This window comes from Schistocerca americana, chromosome 2 (genome assembly GCF_021461395.2).
Source record: "Schistocerca americana isolate TAMUIC-IGC-003095 chromosome 2, iqSchAmer2.1, whole genome shotgun sequence".
In the NCBI taxonomy this organism is placed as follows: domain Eukaryota; kingdom Metazoa; phylum Arthropoda; class Insecta; order Orthoptera; family Acrididae; genus Schistocerca; species Schistocerca americana.
Window position 1 is genome coordinate 592,680,062 of NC_060120.1, and position 20,626 is coordinate 592,700,687.

A 20,626-nucleotide genomic window follows, 5' to 3' on the forward strand; every position below is an offset into this window, starting at 1 on the left:
TGAAGATCCTAGCATTTTGCGTCAAATGTCGCTTCCCCATCACGACATCGCAGACAATAGCGAATCAGAAGAACTTAAGTGCACTGTGATCGTCTCTTCATTACATGCATTTAGTTCATTTTGATGGGATTATTTTTTCAACTTTTGTCCTATGTTACTGACGTGAATTCATGAACTCTGTGCAATACTGAAATCATTCGACAATAACTTTGTTTTATTTTATTTTTAGTCATCATGTGTAGAACAGTCTTACAGTATCAGCCTACTCTGGAACGCACTGTGAAGTTCGTTGGAGAGGATACATACAATTTACCACTGTTAAGGTTTCTTCCTGTAAATTTTGTGCATGCAGCTTGGGAAAGTGAGATCGGCGCTTGGTGCAGAGATTGGCAATTGACCATCCACATAAACAGATGTAACGTACTGCTCACAAACAGGCGAGAAGACCGTCACCGTTTGATTCACAGTTGTCGAACGACGACAATGCGTGAGTGCACGGAGAGCTTTATAGTGGCCATCAATCTTCCGACTTATTGCCAACCTCTTCAACTGAGATTATAGGATTATATCCAGCGTCCTCATTTAGTTGTTGGATATATTCTAATCTCTGTCTTCCCCTACATTTTTTCCGCTGTATAGCTCTCTCTAATACAATGTAGGTTATTCCTTGATATCTAAACATGTGTCCTATCATATCGTCTCTTCTATTTGCAAATGTTTTCCGTGTGTTCCTTTCCTAGTTGATTCTACAGAGAACCCCCTCATTTTTTATTTTATCATTTCACTTAATTATCATCCTTCTACAGCAGCAACTCTCAAACGCTACGATTCTCTTCGTCTTCTCCGCCCCCTCCCCCCCCCCCCCCCCCCCGCCCCACCCCCCTCTCACATCCTAGTCCATGATCCACTTCCATAAAATGCTGTGTTCCAAGTGTACAGTTTCAGAGCTTTCTTTCTCATAAACATAACTGAACATTGCACCTAAAGGCTGTGACCTGTACCGGATACGGTTACTGTAGGAAAATGAGAAGATCTAAAAAAAGGCAGCGTATTTTGTAAAACAGTTGATTGGTAAGCGCTAAAGCGTCACATAGGTGCTCATTCAACTCCACTGGTAAACACTACAAGAGAAGTGTTGTGCATCGCGGTTATTGTTTAAATTCCGACAGCGTGCGTTCCTAGCACAGTCAACCAATGTATTACGAGGACGTGCTGAAAAGTAATGCCTCCGAATTCTTTTTCTGAAGCTCTTACAGCTTTTTAAATAAAATAAGCTTTATTAATGTTCCACATCTTTATTCTTCCTGTCTACATAATTATTTCTCGACGCAGTCACCCTGATGACTACCACAATTCTCCCAATGAGGAACCGTCACTGTACAACATTTGCCTTTGTTGTCGGAGCCACAACCTCACCTATGCTTGCACCGCTTCATCACTATCAAAGTGATGCTCTCCAAGGCATTCTTTCAGTTTAAGAAAGAGATGAAAATAGGATAGGACCAAGTTGGGACGTTATGGAAGAGGGTCGATGACAGCGAGCAGAAGGCGCCGAATAGCTGCAGATGTCGCAGTGCTCGTGTGTGTTCTAGCATTGTAGTGCTGAAGGAGGGGCTGCTCCTTGTGTGGACGAACTCCCCGAAATCGAAACTCGGCCACAGCACGCTGTTCTTCAAGCACCGATGTAGTTACGTTCACACCGCCTTGCTAAACACTACAATTCGGTGCCATCTAGCAGCAAATGACTGGAAATACGTAGACTTGAAGAATGAAGAAGCAGAATGTTAATTAGCTTTAAGAGTTTTCACATAAAACACTCTGTGGCATTACTTTTCAGCTCGACCTCGTACTTCCTCCTACGTAAGTCTCACGAAATGACGATGAGGGCAAAATGGTAAAGATTCGAGCTCACACAGCGGCTTTTCGTTCTTCTCGCGTTCAGTAGTCACTGGAATAGGCAAGGCCGAAAATGACAGTGATACACGAAGTACCCTCCAACACAGACAATAAGTTGCAGAATAGAGGTGTACGAGGATCATTCTGAAAATGAAATACGTTTGTTTCTCGTTATTTTTATTCACCGTTCAAACTTAAACTTTGTCGTAGCGCTGCATAAATTTTTTTACGCCTTTGCGTACTCAGTTGTCACCAAGCTGTTGAATGAGTCCACAACGTCCTCATTCAACTCTTTGTCATTTCCATACGCTTTCTACCCAAAAAGATCTTTCGATTTTGGAAAAAGATGGTAATCACTCGGGGCCAAGTCGGGGCTAGAACGTAGATGCTCAAAACCCACCCATTTAATATACAGGAGCAAATCCTTCGTCGATGATGCAGAATGCGAGCGAATGTTATCATGAAGTACGGTGTTGCTGGACAACAATACGAGGCGCAGTGTAATCGGGGAAGGGTCTCACAGTAGGTCACGGTATTTATGCTGTCTTCTCTACGTAAAACGTCGACAAGTTGGACGCCCGCTGATTGGCGCTTTGTACCTGGACTTTTATGCGAAACCCAGGACTCGCTAATGGTAAGAGCGTGGTTACGAAACTCCCCAGCATCATTGTACGGAGTGAGAAAATTCAGTGCAGCTCCCATTCTTTTTTGTTTCACATTCATGTGTCAAACGTTGAGAGGTCTACTTGCCACATACATTTCTATAGATCAAAACACCACTAAGAATTTGATAAGGACTGCTCGCGAAATTTCAGGAAAGCACAAGTTCAGAACTCAGTTCTTGATCTGAATATATCAATCACAAGTTAAGGTCAGCATGATCGTTCTCCATCAATATTATTAGTTCGTCCGCCATTTTAGAACTGAAACTTCATTCACATTTCTATAAACTTCAGTTGCGTGTAAATACCGATTGAGCGGACTTTTCTTTGCATTCATAAAACGTATTGCAACACGAACCTCAGATTTGTCGGGGTAGTTGACTTTAAATGAAATGTATTCTCTGATGAGAGTAGGAACAGCCATAACCATGTCCGAAGGAAAACTGCATAGTTCTTACTAATAGCACAGGAAATGCAATATGGCATTTACAAGCCGACACCAGGCAACGGCTTTCAATTAAAAGCCGGCCGGTGTGGCCGTGCGGTTCTAGGCGCTTCAGTCTGGAACCGCGTGACCGCTACTGTCGCAGGTTCGGATCCTGCCTCGGGCACGGGTGTGTGTGATGTCCTTAGGTTAGTTAGGTTTAAGTAGTTATAAGTTCTAGGGGACTGATGACCACAGATGTTAAGTCCCATAGTGCTCAGAACCATTTGAACATTTTTTTTTTCAATTAAAATGTCCTTCCCTGTACGGGAATTACATATTGTGTGGAGGAGTACAGGTTGCGACTCAGGAACGACGACATATGGAGGTTTGGGTCTTGCCGTGAGTCTTGCACGGATAGTCAAAGCGGTTGAGGCGACGGCTCGTGTAACGCGGGAGATCCGGGCCTGAGTCCCAGTCCGGCACAAATTTTTGTCGTCGTCATTCCCATAAGCAGCTGACAGTTGTTCATATTCGCAAGTGCGCATACATTTCATGTATTTCATAACGGGTGTTGTGTCCGCAGTGCCTGTTCCTTCGGACAAGCGTGCATAAGCCGTAACTGCTAGCTGGCAGCGTCATACTGGCATCGAGGAAAGCGTATGACATGACGGTCGAGAGTCGGGGTGGTGCAGGAAGGGGGCTGAAGTGAGGTGTGGAAGGCGAGTTTGGAGAACTGCGCTGCTCGTCAGATCAAACGATTCCTCGCTTTTAGAATGTAAAGTTGGCCACTGGCTGGAAGCCAAAGGGGGTAGCCTAATTAAACTGCGCTACTTGTCCGCTGCACCTGCAACAGACTTGACGAAAGGAGGCAACTCGGCCCGGAGTGTGGCAAAGAGGGTTGGGCCGCTCCCGGGCTGATCGGCCGGCGGCGGGTGCCGCTTCCCTCGGTAATAATTCAGCGCCTGCGGGTCGCGTCCCACGACCCCGGCAAACTTGCCGGCGCCGCGCTTCCTCGCCTTGCCGCCGCTCGGCTCCCGCGGCCCGCCACCGCGCTCCGGAAGCGCCGATATTCCGATGTAATTACCGCTCGCAATCACCGCCTTTGTCTGGCGCTGGCGGGAAGAAGCAGGCCAGATTTCTTAACCCCTGCACCCAACTCTGATTGGCCGCTATTGATAGCATAATACGCCGTAATATTATTTAACTGGCTACAAATTTTTTCCCGAAGCAGACTCCACCTCTGCCGCACTCCCCTGCTCTCCCGTCGTCCCTTCCTCTCTTTGCCGACCGAACGGGCCTCAAAATTCCCCGCCTGGCACGCGCGCTGCGGCCCGGTCTGTTGCTCCGGGGCAGCAATGCCCCTGCAGCCGCCTCCACCACCGCTACCGCCACCGTATCCTTTCTTTCGGTTGCGCCGAAATCGTTTATGCAGCGAAACTTGTGCCTCGTCGGCAAACTTCCTCTTTTCCTCCTCCTCTCCTCTCCTCCCTCTCCACCTCTCTCTCGCGCTCCCTTTGATTTGATTCGAAGAGATTCTCGGCGAAACCTTTCCGCGCACGCGAAAGGTTCTAAACTCCGCAGGATTTTGTATTTCCGCTGCGTCTGCTAACTTCTGCACTTCCTTTCCGCAAGATGTGGTTTAATGAAATACTGTTCAACGACTGCTTTTGCGGGCAGTTTGGTACTCTCTGCGGGAAACTGAGTGAAACAATTTAAATTTGTAGATCTGGCACGAAACGTAAAGAGAGGCACTTGAAAGTAGATAGCTTTCTTCGCTCTGCGTCGCACAGTCAACATTGTTATTCCAACAAGAAATCTCGAACAAAATCTAGTACATTAAAATAATCAGTTTTACTGTATGCCAAGTTTGCGTAGATCGCATAGTTGGAATTTAAGTAATTAATGCGACAAGGTTTTCATTACTCTGTAACTGGAGCTGTATAATTTCAGGATGCTTAGCGGCATGGGACCTAGTACTGTGAAACACGCCGCAGTATTTTCACCCACATGTAAAGTCATTAACGTGGACTCAAGTGGAAATGGGCCATATCTGTACTAACGGCGATTCATCATTTCTTCTAGTGTCAACAGCAGGTTTTTTTTTTTTTAAATAGTGTACGGCCTGCGTGTATCCAGTGTTCCATTTTCGTCTTTTTTACGCGTTTTCATACACTACGATTGTAAATCTCAATTTATGTCGAATCAGCCCTTTGTTAAGTCTATGTTTCATCGTACCAGGCTACGATGAATTGTCAAAATCAGCTTTACTGTGACATTTTCTGTGATCAGCTGGCTGAATCGACAAGCTCCGAAACCCAATAAACTAAAAAGAAAAAAAAAAGATTCCCTTTTATTTCCAATGAGTTAAGATACCAGGGTACTAAGATACTAATAATAGAAATAAAAGACTTTTTATTTTCGTGGTGTATCAGTCTTTACCTTGGACTACGAAACAAGTAGCCTTGGCGACTTCGGAAACGGTTAAATATCCATACACCTGAGTTAGCCAAAACTGTACGGACACTTTCTAGGCACTACTACGTGGTTCTCCCGTCTGTATGAATATGAACTTAGAAGACTGGGACGGATCGTTACGAGTGATAAGATGGGAGTTTTGTTGTAATGATTCGGAGCATAAACGACATTACTAGGAAGAGCTGAATGGACTATCAGGGAAATCTCGTTGACATAGTTATATGGCACTGAAAGACCAAACCTCATTGTAAACAGCCAAATATACTGCGCATTGCTACAAAGTTTTCTTAAAGTTGAGATTCATAACAACCGACGTTGGGAGGCACCCCCCTCCCCCCATCTCCCCCCCTCAAAGGACTACATCGACATACATCTACACTGCGCAAGCCATCTTAACGTGTGTGGTGGAGGGCACCCACTGTGCCGTGACAATGTTCAGCAGCCGGCCGGTGTGGCCGTGCGGTTCTAGGAGCTACAGTCTGGAACCGCAAGACCGCTACGATCGCAGGTTCGAATTCTGCCTCGGGCATGGATATGTGTGATGTCCTTAGGTTAGTTAGGTTTAAGTAGTTCTAAGTTCTAGGGGACTGATGACCTCAGAAGTTGAGTCCCATAGTGCTCAGAGCCATCAATGTTCAGCACCAGCAACATCGCACGTGCTATCTACTCCTCACCCAACTTACAGCGCGAACTCATTTTAGGCTAGCTTCGGAAAGAAAGATAAAAAAGCCGCTCCGCCACGTAAGTGAAAGACCAGAATTTGTTTTTCTGCCTATCCTAAACGACAATATCTGACGCTTCAAAAAAATTAGCATCGCTACTTCAAGGACGAGATATCTCATTTAGATGCTTCACTGACTGAACCTGTGAAATCTTGTTCTCTTGTTCTATTCTTAGTCAATCTAAATAACCCTAAAAGAACGTCATGTCAAATTACAACAAAAAGTGCTATTCGCAAATACGCCTCCGCTTATGTTCCAAAAATGTACGTACTGAGTGAAGATGTAATGAAACGAAAATCCTAACGAGGGATATTGGAAAAGAGTATTTTCTCCACAAAAAAGGAATCTGACAATCTCGAAAGAGACTCCGGATTGAGATTCAGGGAGCGGAGCGTTGCGCCGTCTGAAGGAAGCACGCAGCACGTGAGCAAACAATCATTGTGAGCGACGGGCGGCGCAATCGCTGACGTACTAACGCATAACAAATACTCCAGTCTCAGCCGACTCTGGCAAACATTTCAACTTGGACATACAGACCGAGAACGGCAAGAGGCAGCAAAGAACCGCAGAGAGGAGAGTAGAATAGGAAATTAGGTTACTTTACTTCCGCACAGTTTCTGCAAACTCAAGTGAACAGTCGCTGCTGTTTGCTATACCCACAGCGCCAACGAACGGTGGAAATATTCCCGGCGTTTGCTAGATGAATGCCATTTCATGTGCCACGATTTCATCTTACCTAAGGTACCAGATTATTCCGTTTGAAGGTCCCAGCCTCCTTCTTTATGAGCCGACCAGCAATTTCAATAGCGCTGTGATGGAACATTGAGGCTGTCTGAACGTATAGTGGGCAGATGTCCTTTTATATTCCCACATTTTCCGTCACCTAATCGTGAATTAGGTAACTTAGAGAACTAAAACTATTTACGAAGTCGGCAGCTATTTGGCTAATTGTTGCAGAATTACTGTCACTAATCTTTACTGCCGGAGTGATGACGACATCGGTACCTGGAAACTCAACGTCCGTTGCTCTTCCTTTCCTAGCGACGAAGTGTGCTTCCTGCTCCTGCCGCAGGTACTTAGATACGCAACAGTAGTCGCAGAGAAAAGTTTCTGGATGCTCAGCTTCATGAATACGCGGCCAGACCATTAACCCGTTGCAGTCCATAAAAAAAGTTATACTTAATTTTCAATGGCTTCGAAAACTCTTAACGATGTTTGCTTTTGGGAAGATGTTCATTCCGTACGACGTTTAGTGTACATCAATTACACTGATTGCGGACTATGTTGTGAAGATGGGGCTACTAATGAGTATGCGCCAGTCACAAAGTTCTTACTTCATCCATTATGAGTTTCGAAGTTGATTGGTTGGTTGGTTTGTGGGATTAAAGGGACCAGACTGCTATGGTCATCGGTCCCTCGAAGTTGAATCACCATCATTAAGTGCAGAGCATCTTTGGTTCAAAAATGGTTCAAATGGCTCTGAGCACTATGGGACTTAACATCTGTGGTCATCAGTCCCCTAGAACTTAGAACTACTTACACCTAACTAACCTAAGGACATCACACACATCCATGCAACAGAAGATCCTGAAACCGAGTTGTTACGTCGTGCTTCTAAAAAACCAAATAATCGAGAATTTGTAATGTTTTGTACAACAATGATATCATAGGAAGTTTAATCTTATTGAAAATGTTAGTTTTGTCTTGTCAAGGCTCAGGTTCACGTCTGTATGTAGGAAGATAATAAACTAGTGGATGCTACTAAAGTTGAAATACGTGTTCCGAGGATTTATTTATGAAGATTTATGTGAACGAATTAATAATATATTTGACAAGATTATTGAATTTTGACAGCGTTCATCGCGACTTTGAGTCTCAAAAAGTTTATTCAATGTGGTTCTAATATCGATTAAATCAGATAACGTGTATCAATATAATTTCTGAGGAGAAACAAACGACATCTAAAATTGAAAAAGTTTACGCAAACCAATTGGCCCGAGTGACGTAATTCTGCGCATACGACTCAAATGATATTTTACAGTTTCGTTCAAGAACCATTCTGAGACAATTTAAAAAGAATATAAATAATTTTGAAGTGGGTTGTAACTGACGTTGGCGACGAAGTCTACACATGGTCATATGTCGAAAGAAAATCATTTAAACAAATCTGTACGTCGTTACACTACACCGTGGCGACCTTATAAACAGGACTTGTGTGCATCTAAGCCACACAGGTACGAGACAATTAAAACATCAAGAGTCCTTCGGAAGTCAATGCGAGTCTTCGTGGAGCCTTTACCAGCCAGCGGCGACTTCGCGGGTGTGGGCAACTGACGGAGCGCAGCCAAGCAGTACGGTCACGCAGTTATTCCACGAGAAGGCGCATCTGTTGGGCAGCAGCTGAACGCTGCAAACCCCGACAACCTTTTTCTCCTAAACTAACAGCCCCAGTACGTCAGCTGGGGGGCGTTCCTCCGGCTGGTATTAGAGGTGTTGCTGAGGGCTTCGCCTGTCTACGGTGGTGCCGGGCGTGGTTGCAGCCAGTGACGTCTCCGATGTTCGACTCAGCGTCCTGCCAGTTGCGGAAGCGGGGTCGCAGCATCTCAGCGGCTGCATCGACGGCTGTTACTTCTGCAGCCCATAGCAGCACACTGATCACCGAGAACTACAAACTACAATATTTGTGTCCGGTGAGTTTGTTTCAAGTTGGAAGTGGAGTGTTGTACATAGGGAGTGTGCTTTTACAGGATTGTTGATTACAAGTCGGCGTGTGTAACTAGTTAATATCTTACAATAATGTCGGGAAGTGAAATGTCAGACGAAGAGCAGTCTATGTCCGATAGGAGCATGAGATCCCTTTTTAGGGCGATCGCTAAATTAAAACAATCTAACGGGGTTTTTCTAGCTGAATTAAAACAGTCTAACGAAGAATCTACTGCTAGATTAAAACAGTCTAACGAAGAATCTGCTGCTAGATTAAAAGAGGAACTAAAACAGGAATTAAAACAGTCTAACGAAGAATGTATGGCTAGATTAAAACAGTCTAACGAAGAATCTATTAGTAGATTAAAACACTCTAACTACGAATCTATTACTAGATTAAAACAGTTTAACGACAAATCTACGGCTAGATTAAAAGAGGAACTTAAAGGGGAGTTAACAAAATCGACAGACAGGTTACAGGAACATCTTAATGAAACCAGTCGAGAATTAAGTGATAAAATAGAGGCTTCTAAAGTTGAAATGCAGGAAGAACTAGTAGGACTTAGCAATAAGACTGCTGGTTATTGTAAAAGGTTAGAAGAACGTATCCAGTAATCACGTGAGGAAAAAGCTCGCATGCGAAATGATATTATTGACTTAACCGAGAGACTAGATAATGTCAATATCTTAGTTGTAAATGAAATACAGAAAAATAACGATAAGTTCGAGATGAATTTTCTATGCAAACAGAAACTGTTCGTAGAGAATTATTAGAATCTATTAAAGAGGTCTCTACCAAACCTGTAGAGATTTCTTCAATAGATAATGTAGAACTAGAGACATTAGCTCATCAAGTAGAAAAAGATCATACTGAAATAGAAAACATGAAATTTTTAATTACTGAAATATGCAGTAACCTTGAGACCTCCAAAGATAATAACATTGACGAAGGTACAGAGCGTTCACATCGTGAACACAGTGAAGAATCGATATTAGCTAACCGCGTATCCAATACAGAAATGAGAATACAGGAAATTACTAAACGGTTATCGGAATTAGATAATAATGAAAACATTTCAAGTAGTAGAAGTAATAACGTAATCAGAGACAACAGTCGCATCGTGTTTGCTAGTTCGGACGACAACAATACAAATAAAGAAAGCATGGCAAGCAAATCCGACGCAACTCCGTCTTTGCAATCTAAACAAAATACAACTATGTCTCTCGCAGAATGTTTGGATGATATAACGACAAATTCAAATGTAGCAAGTCGATTTCCTGTATTCAAACCAGGAGGCGAACTTCACCCTATAATCTTTATAAAAGCTTTTGAAACTTCATTATCTCCTAAATGGAGTAATGAAAAACGGATTCAGTTTGTAATAGGACATTTAGAAGCAGAAGCTGCGGAATGGGCAGTACTGCATAGAACTGAATTTAAGGATTGGGATGATTTCGTTAAGCAGTTTAAACAAAATTATTGGTCAAGAGGAAAACAACAACACTTAACTTTAGAGTTGTTAGACCCTCCTCCATATTCTAAAAGGTGCGGAGGTTATAGGAATTATTTCAAATGGTGTTTAAACCGTGCTAAATTAATTGAAGAACCAATTATTGAAAGTCAGCTAATACGAGTCCTAATTAGTAGGTTACCGTATTATGTAAAGGAAAGAAAAATGTTATTCTACGAATTATCCATCCGATCGAGAAAAGGAGATCGTGTATTAGTACGATCTCATCCTAAAAGTTCGAAGATCAATAAGGAATGTAGAAAATTCTTCATTATCTTTGAAGGTCCATATGTTGTACATAAGATTGTACATCCCAAAGCGTTACTTCTTATGGATCCTTCATCAGGTGTAATTAAAGGATTATATAGTGTCGATCAAATGAAACCCTTCATTTCTAAATAAGTTAATATTTAGTGTACGTTACATACGGAAGACCATTCATAGTTTATTCATGTGAAGTTTTTCGTGATAGTTACGTGTTATTTTAAAGAAATGACAGGAAGCTTAAACAAGTGTTCTACAATAATCTACCGGTACTTCAAAAAGAGAAAGATAACTAAAAGGGGATTTAAATGGAAGAAATTTTGTTATTAGGTCAGAAGGAATTTTGTATATTTTTATATTTACTCGGATAGTAGGAACCAAAGGGGATGGTTAATAATTTTAGGGACCATGGGCGTCCAGAGCTATATGGTTCACGAGAACATAGCAGAGTGCCTTTAATAGAGATTTGTAATAGTGTTAGTATAGAACACACTTAACGGGGCTCTCTCGCTTGTTTCTCCTAAATAAATTGCCATTACCCAACAAAGTGTCCGAAGGTAAAGAAAGCCGTGCCGAGATTCTAAAGAAAGTTTTGCTTGATTTCTTCTTGACCTCAGGCATAAATAAAGCATTAGGGAAAAGAATGGCGTAAAGTAAATAGTACTATTAGTTATTGTGAGAAACTTATTAGTGATATACATTTTTGGAAAGAATAACTCTAGTAAATAAATAAAACTGAAACTAATCTATCACAATTTGAACGCTCTGTCCTAATGTAACAACGTTAAAAAACGTACTAAATTAGTATTTACTAGAAACTATTAAATGAAAAGGAGTAATCTCCATATATTCGGTTATGAATTACCATAATAGCACAATTAAGAGTAAATAACAAATAGTCACAATAATATCGTAGTAAAAGGATTAAATCTATCTAACAGCAAGGACTCTAGAGTACGTAAAATGTGAGGAAAATGTATTAACAGTTAAATATTGTATATAGAAAAAGTTTTATTTTCGGTTAAAACCTGACAAACTGAGCTTGTGGTTGGGGTATGTAGTGGGACGAAATTGAAGCGTCACCCATCCACCAGTGTCAGCCCAGTTTGCAGGTGAATATAAGTTTAATTTAGTTTTGTTTATGTATTTTTTGTAATATTTTGTAATGGTTATGAATTGTCTAAAGTTTGTATTTAATTTTTATGTTTCATGTACGGAGAGGGCGGGCCACTATACGTCGCGGGTCGACAGAAGATCCTGAAACCGAGTTGTTGCGTCGGGTTTAAAAAAAAAAAAAAAAAAAAAAAAAAAACACGAGAATTTGTAATGTTTTGTACAACAATGATATCATAGGAAGTTTAATCTTATTGAAAATGTTAGTTTTGTCTTGTCAAGGCTCAGGTTCACGTCTGTATGTAGGAAGATAATAAACTAGTGGATGCTACTAAAGTTGAAATACGTGTTCCGAGGATTTATTTATGAAGATTTATGTGAATGAATTAATAATATATTTGACAAGATTATTGAATTTTGACAGCGTTCATCGCGACTTTGAGTCTCAAAAAGTTTATTCAATGTGGTTCTAATATCGATTAAATCAGATAACGTGTATCAATATAATTTCTGAGGAGAAACAAACGACATCTAAAATTGAAAAAGTTTACGCAAACCAATTGGCCCGAGTGACGTAATTCTGCGCATACGACTCAAATGATGTTTTACAGTTTCGTTCAAGAACCATTCTGAGACAATTTAAAAAGAGTTCAAATAATTTTGAAGTGGGTTGTAAATGACGTACGTGACGAAGTCTACACATGGTCATATGCCGAAAGAAAATCATTTAACCAAATCTATACGTCGTTACACTACAAGCTCAACTCTCGTTTTCACTTTTATTATTTTACGCACCTACTAAGGACGCGAGCGTGTCGACTGCTTGCCAGGGGTAACACACTTTAACGTTGTACTCTGCATCATACTCTACTATCACACAGAAAAAAATATTTTGTGAATTTGTCTCGCATTATTATTGGCTCTGAGCACTATGCGATTTAACTTCTGAGGTCATCAGTCGCCTAGAACTTAGAACTAATTAAACCTAACTAACCTAAGCACATCACACACATCCATGTCCGAGGCAGGATTCGAACCTGCGACCGTAGCGGTCGCTCGGCTCCAGACTGAAGCGCCTAGAACCGCACGGCTACTCCGGCCGGCCAAGAAGAGCGAAGAATAATATGGTGTATTGGAATCCTGAATAAAACCAACCTGCTTTCAGAAACAAATGTGTTGCAATACTTATTGAGCGCACCTCGTTCAATACTCAGAAGATGTCCCTGAACAACCTCTGGAACTTTGGTTACGGAATTTTTGATCGCGCTGTACGTTCTGTTGGCAGCGACTAGTTGCTGAGCGCAGTGTCAACCGTCTGTGTAGGCAGAGCGGCTGATCCTACCTCTAAAGTTCTGAAATCTATTAAGAATTACCGCGGCCGAGGGCGGCATTCGCGGACGCCTCCTACTGGTCGACGTGCTGCTAATAAACGTCTTCCGGCGGAAAGAGACTGGGCGCGGCCCTGGAGTCGCTGGCACCGTAACTCATCCCTGGGCGCGAGCCGCAAAATGAGCAGACAGGCGTTGGAGGGGGGGGGGGGGGGGGGGGGAGGGCAGGCTGAATAAAGCGACCGTGTTTACAGCTGCCTTCCGGATGCCTCCTCGGGAGGCGACTTTCTTCGCTGGCGCTTCAATGTTTGAATATTTAGTGAAACACGCACTGGAGTTGACAGCGTGAATAGCTCTTAGGACATAGCAGCTGTGAGTAAAACACCGATAACGGCATAACCTGTTATTCCGATTCCTGGAGTAATCTCGATGCCTGCCGACTTCATGTCAGTTACCAAATTATGACTAGACAACGGATTTTTAGGACGTAAAAAAGTGTGTTTTAGGCACCTAAAATAGGCTCCTTCAGCAGTTCATTTAGGCTACATAAAACCTAAAATACGCTCTAATAAAAATGATGCAGAGAAAATAAAAATAAATTAAAATACACAGTGTTGACAGTACGAACATCTTATTAGTCATTAAAACAAGGAGAATGAATATATACACAGTTACAGAGCACAGCAATCTACAACATTAATACTGAACATAACTACAAATATTTTTGAGTTCCTGCAAGATAAAGATCTCCGTAAAAAAGATGTGGCAATGGTTTAATTAATACATTCGTAGTTTCACATATTCTGACCATAGTTGGCTTCACAATAAATAACCAAAATCTTTTCTAGGTTTTCTAGTGGAAAAACTGTGGCGCTTGTCAGTCAGAATCAATTTATACGTTGAAAAAGAACGTTCTACATCAACAGATGTGACAGGGGCGTACTTCATTTTCGGCACATGTTGGACAGGAATGCTGCAATCAGGAGTACTTGATTTTCCACTAAGTATGTCAGCAGCTGCATGCAAGTCCTTCAGGTCAGTGTTCTTCTGCAAAACTGTTTGCATTTTTGCCCGTACGTTTTCCCCTACTTCACCTGGTGCTTCATTAATTTTCATTTTGACTTCTTCAAGCAAAGAAGTATTGTCGTAGATAGGTCTCCCTGAGCCTTCTAATTGTAAAATTATACTTGCCATAAATGTGTAGTGTGACCTTTTTTAGTCCTGTTTTAAAGAAGAATCTTTGAGTAACTCCATTGCTGCAGTTACTGATGCAGCATCCTCTGGTACATTTTCAACCACCTTCTGGACAGCTGAGAGATGCGTACTATAGTATTATGCTATCAGCCACGTGCCCCAGCGGGTGACAACAGGCTCTGGTGGCAATGGACCATCTGGAAGCTGTTCTTTGAATGCCTGTATTCTTGATGGTGCCTCAACAAAAATTTTCTTCACCATAGATATTACTTTATTTACTTTAGGAAGTTGTGCCTTACATGCTCTGCTATGCGGTTGATCCCATGCACTACACAAGTTACGTGCAGCATCAATGGGTAGAATACTTTTAATAGTTGAAACGCCGCTATCATATCTGCAGCAGCATCAGTGACGGCCAGAAGCACCTTATTCTCATCCACTCCGTTTGGGTATAGAACCTTAAGCCCATTGTTCACAAACTGTGCTATTGTTTGTTGGTTAGTTTTTGCAAGCTGTTTTGAGTAAATCAAATGAGCCCTGGATGGAGCATCTGGATCTAGCTTGCCAATAATCAGGTTTGCAATGTAACGACCAAGACTGTCAGTAGTTTCATCCACAGAAATCCATATCCAAGATTCTCCAACATCTTCTCGGATTCTGTGCAATGCAGCATTGTAAGCTGAATCCACATAATTCTTACGTAAAGTTGACTCTGCAGGAATAGACTGATGGCAGTACTTCTCAAGAAAACCTCTGAAAGTAGGATTTTCTAGTTTCCGAAAGGGGATGTTTGCTGCCACAAGTGCATGACACAAATCACTGCAGAACTTGTTTTTTTCGGAGGATTCACCAGATTTATTGGTTAAAAGAGTTTGCTTCAATTTTGACTTTAGTTCAACATTAGCTTTATGTGCGATTCCATCTGCATGCTGAGTTAAGCGAGATTTCTTAACACTCGAAACCTAATACGCGAGAAAAGGGAAATGCAGTTTAGAATCGCATATAAAGAGTATTTCGTATTACTAAGGGATAGCGATAAAAAATAATCCTAAGTGACAGGAGGAAAATAGGAAGTCTAAGAAAAACGTCAACTAACCTCCTTGTTGCATGCCTGACAGAAAATAATTTTCCCAACTGTTGTGTAATGCGGAAAATCTTGCAGCCACTGCCTTATATGAGTAGACTTTGAACTAGCTGTTTTCGACATGGCGTAGTATTCTCACACAGAAACTAGAATTTATTTTGCACTTATAACGTCAGTAACACTTAACAAACACGTCGGTCGCTACGCAATGTACTGATTTGTTTTCGCTGGGAAAAAATGAACGATGACTTGTTTCTTTTTTTGTTTTCCTTTTACTGCGGTGCATGGGAGCGGTAGGGGAGGTAGCGTAATCGCTGCTGGATATATGGCACCTGACAGATGGCCGCCCCTTCCGAACAAGCGAATGGAATCTACCGGTGCTTCAGATGAAAACATCTCACTACTGGCAAATTATTTTTCGAACCGGAAAATTCACGTATAATACCTTTCACGAAACGGAGTAGTTTGATAGGACTGCCTGTAGACAGCAGCGAGAAAATGCGCGAAGGGCAGTAATTTAGCTATAGAGGGCGTCTACGATTAACATCGTGATTTTTTAATCCGTGTTCAGCTTAAGGCCTATGAAACCGTTTCTTTGCGAAAATACACAGCTGGCCAGAATCCTACGAACGAAATATTTTCAAACATAACATTTAGTACTCCCACGTTCGATTCTAATGTGTAACTCAAATCTTTGACCGGTTCCCATTCGCTCACCGAAGTTAAGCACTGTCGCGCTCGGCGTGTACTTGGATGGATGACCATTCAACCGTGCCGAGTGCTGTTGGTAGTAAGGCAAGCAAAGGAATTGTAAACAGTCTCTAACGACCTTCGCCTTCGACGAGACGTAAAGCCCTAAGTTTAATTCCCTTTTCTAATCTTTGAAAACACGAGAACACTATGTCAGATTAACGAAATAGGTACTTTTTAGGATTTTGATCCCGAAATAGGTAAAATTAGGCGTCCGCGTCGAAATACGCAATTTTAGGTCCTATAGAACTAACGGTATTCAGTTTAGTTAGTCATGAAACGCGTAAGTACCAACTTATCTGCAAATTGGAGCTTAGGAAAAAAAATAGGTTTTAACCTAAAGATCCGTGATCTATTTTTCACATATGAATAATAAAAATGTTAGGCAAATACGAAGCATGAGCGCATATCAACTAGCCACCTTGCTGCACGCTGGGCAGAAAATATTTTTTCCCATCTGTCGTATAGTGTGAAAAAACTTGGAGCCACTGTCTTATGGCATGAAATAGGCACTTTTTAGGATATTAAAGCCGAAATAGGCAAAAATAGGCACTAACGTCGAAATAGGCTTTTTTAAGTCCTATAGAATTAACGCTATTAAGTGTAAACAGTCACGAAACGCCTAAGTACAAATTTTTATGCAAATAGGAACTCGGGAAAAAAATACGTTTTTACCTAAAATCCGCGGTCTAATTATGACTAACACCTCACCCTACCCTCCAGGTACTGAAAATGAGAAGGTATTTGCAAAAAATAATGAATGTCTCCCACATAAAAGCCTTGTGAGAGTGTCAGTTCCATCCTATGATAATACATACAGCTTTACCAAGAGCGCCCTGCTCGTTTTGTCCAAGCTCATGTTGACACATCAAGAATTGTACCGCGACTGGTCAGGTGTGTGAGACGATGAATGACGATGACTGATAACAGTACCTGGCGGCCATAGTTGGAACTGGAGGTGGCGCCGTAACGCATGGAAATCATGCATCCCATACTCTGGACCTTAATGCTACCAAGTTTGATACTCATACAGTAATTAGTTTCCGTGTTATAACGTGTTACATAGGGAAAATTTAACTATAACCAACCAGCACATCTTCATTCAATTTCTAGACGGTTTTCCGGTTCCGGTATTTAGGGGAATCAAGTAAGACACTGATCGCATACTACGTAAAGAAAGTGATCTTTATGAGATAACGCCCGATAGGTATGCAATACACCAAATGTACATGTAACGCGGGTACAACCTTAACGGACCAAAGCTACTAGGAAAACTACCGTAGTCTTACAGCTCTAGTTACAGTAAATCGGAGTCGTCCTCTCGTCCTACCTACAGATGAGAGCAGTGCCTGAAAGAGCACCCATTTGTAAGTGGAGATACATTTGGGAAGCCCCTGGTGTTAGTTTGGAGCGACGGGATCAGCTCGATACGTTTATCGGTGCGGAAGGATAGCGCTCGCTCCGTGACTAGCAGTGTGCCAGCCTGCCTCGTCTCGCTGCTAATCCGCTGCCAGTGCCGGTGTCCGCGAACATCCAGACCTTATATCGAGTCTGACGGCGGCAATTAAGAGCGGAGGATGTCTGCGCGAAGCCGGCCCGCATAATGCAGGCGAGCTGCCGAGATTCCTGCACCGATCTGCCCCCGTAATTAGCATTCCATTAACTCGATTCCGGGCGCGGCAGCCAGGGATGAATTTACATTCGTGAGGCGGCTGGCGCTGGCGGCGGCAAATATTGGCAGACAGGCGCCGCGGCGCCCGCTAGAGCTCGGAGCGCCTCTTCGCCCCGGGCCGAGGCAGGCGAGCCTACTCTCTGGTGAAGACCACCGCCAACAATGCGCCACGACATGTGCAAAATCCCATCTCGTACACTTTGCCCACTACTTTTACACTAAACTGGAAGATTCAGAGTTTCTTCAGCCTGGTATAAGCATCGATCCTTTTACCCTCAGTTTGCCAGACCGAGCGAGGTGGTGCAGTGGTTAGCATATTGGACTCGCATTCGGGAGGACGACGGTTCAAACCTGCGTCCGGCCACCCTTATTTACGTTTTCCGTGATTTCGCTAAACTGTTTAAGACAAATGTCGGTATGGTTCCTTTGACAAGGGCACGGCCGATTTCTTTCACCATCTTCCCCCAACCCGAGCTAGTGCCCCGTCTTTAATGACCTCGTTTTCGACGGGACGTTAAACACTAATCCTCTCCTCCTTCGCAGCTTGCCAGAGGTTAGTGTGTGAAACAACCTTTCTTACGCCGACTACCTCTTTTAGCATAGTTTAACAGAGAAGCCATGACTTTTACTAAGACTACTGCAGGGTCTGTGGAGCATCGACGTATTCTCCAACGACATCAACTTGTTCTCCAACGACAAAGCAGACCACTACGCATCAGCTCGTACGTAGTGTATGTTCCACAGCCTAATAGTTAAATGAAGCGGCACAGATGACTGTAAATGAACAAGAAGGTGGCCGATGTGGCCGAGCGGTTCTAGGCGCTTCAGTCTGGAATCGTGCGACCGCTACGGTCGCAGGTTCGAATCCTGCCTCGGGCATGGATGTGTGTGATGTCCTTAGGTTAGTTAGGTTTAAGTAGTTCTAAGTTCTAGGGAACTGATGACCTCAGTAGTCAAGTCCCATGGTGCTCAGAGCCATTTGGACCATTTGAACTGTCCCAACTTTGCCCTATCCGATTTTCATCGGTTTCCAAAATCTAAGGAACACAGTCGATGACTTCACTTTGATAGTGTTGAAGCGGTACAAGCAGAGGAGTCAAACATTTTACAGTGACAGTATCAAGATACTGGTCTCTCGTTGGAAGAATTGTTTTCGTCGCCAGGGTAACGATGTTAATAAATACAGTAAATATGTAGACATGAAGAATAAAGATGTAACATGTTAATAACGTTTGCTCAATTTAAAAAGCTTTATGAGTTTTAACATAAAAAAATTCGGAGGCATTGCTTTTCAGCACGCCCTTATACTTTCAGACGTTAACATGAATAAAAAAATAATAACCTGTACTGCTAGTGTCGCAACTTATGAGAGGACGAAAAGGTGAAAAGAAACGGTACAAATTGTTTCCCCATTCCGTCCTAGAGGGTAATACTGAATGCCCCATTTTCTATCGTAATTTCAAAAGTTTGATTTCGTTCTCTCGCCTACCATTCAGAAACCTTCTTCGATAAAGTAGTGGTGTACGCACTGAAGCTAAAAAATATATTCTAAGAAGGCAGTAGGCAAATGCTGAGATTCCTCGTATTCCATGTTCATTTATGACTGCATCTAAGGGAAGTGATACGCACAACCACTTTTTATTGGATGTCTTACTACTAATTAAATCGAGTCACTTCAGACCAAGAACTCTCTGTATTGGTTACGATTATGATGACGATTTTTAAAGAAAGGCATGGCGGCGAGTTTTAAAGAAAGGTCAAATAATTCACCGAAACTGATGCAGCTACGCCACTGTGGAGACTTTATCTATAATGTTGGCGAAGCAATACTATCTACTCATTACCTTACCTGCTATTTAGGCCAGGATACAACAACCTCAACGAGAAACGGGATATAATTTAAAGGAACTACCTGTTTTAGAAGCAGAGACTAAACAATTATCTAGTTTTACACTAGTTATATACGTTCCGCAAGTAACGTAGTCAACACTAATACGCCATAAACGGATATCGAAACAAGGGGTGCTCCATACATGGACAAGTAACATGTGAAGGGAGGGAGGCTGATATTACGAGCAAGCAATATTCGCAACTTAACACATGACAAGTGCCACACGAAGATTTTAAAAAACAGAACCTGTTTCAAAAGGACTTGGGAAGATTTCATGAGAAAGAGTACTTGAAATATGAACAAGTGGTCATACTGAAATTGTGAAAATGATCATAGTGTCGCTGGTAACTGGAACCACTACTAATGGACTCGACGCAGCTTTTACGATGACTAGGCGCCTGCAGAGGTCAGCCGTTACTTAGCAGACAGTATCCAGTAAAATGGGGAAGGTGGAAGATGCCCCTACTTGTTTGATGACGGGGCAAGGGTTGCTTATGAATGGACAAAACTGTGACTGAATACAAAAGGTAGCATTTTCTGGGTTGTCAGAACGCGTCATATTTCTTCTACATGATCGACATTTCGGCCCCTCTGCTGGGATCTTCTTCAGGATATTGTGTTATCCACGGTTGACTGAACACTGTCAGGGACCAGTGTAGCGTTCTCTTATAAAGGGGGAGGAGTTTTCCCGTGCTTGTGCTGGATAAGTGGTATTATGTTCTGTGGCTGCCATTGGTGGGCCATCACACTGGACAGCAAGTGAAGTTTTCGGCGCTAATGCTGAAGGAGTTGGGTTACTGGCTAAAATTCTTGTGACTACCCTTGTCATCGGATAAAGAGATTATTTCCGCACTGATTATGGGGAAAAATTATTGGTTAATGAGCCACCGTCACTGGACAGAAACGAAACGGCAGGGAAAAAGGGGGTGGCTTC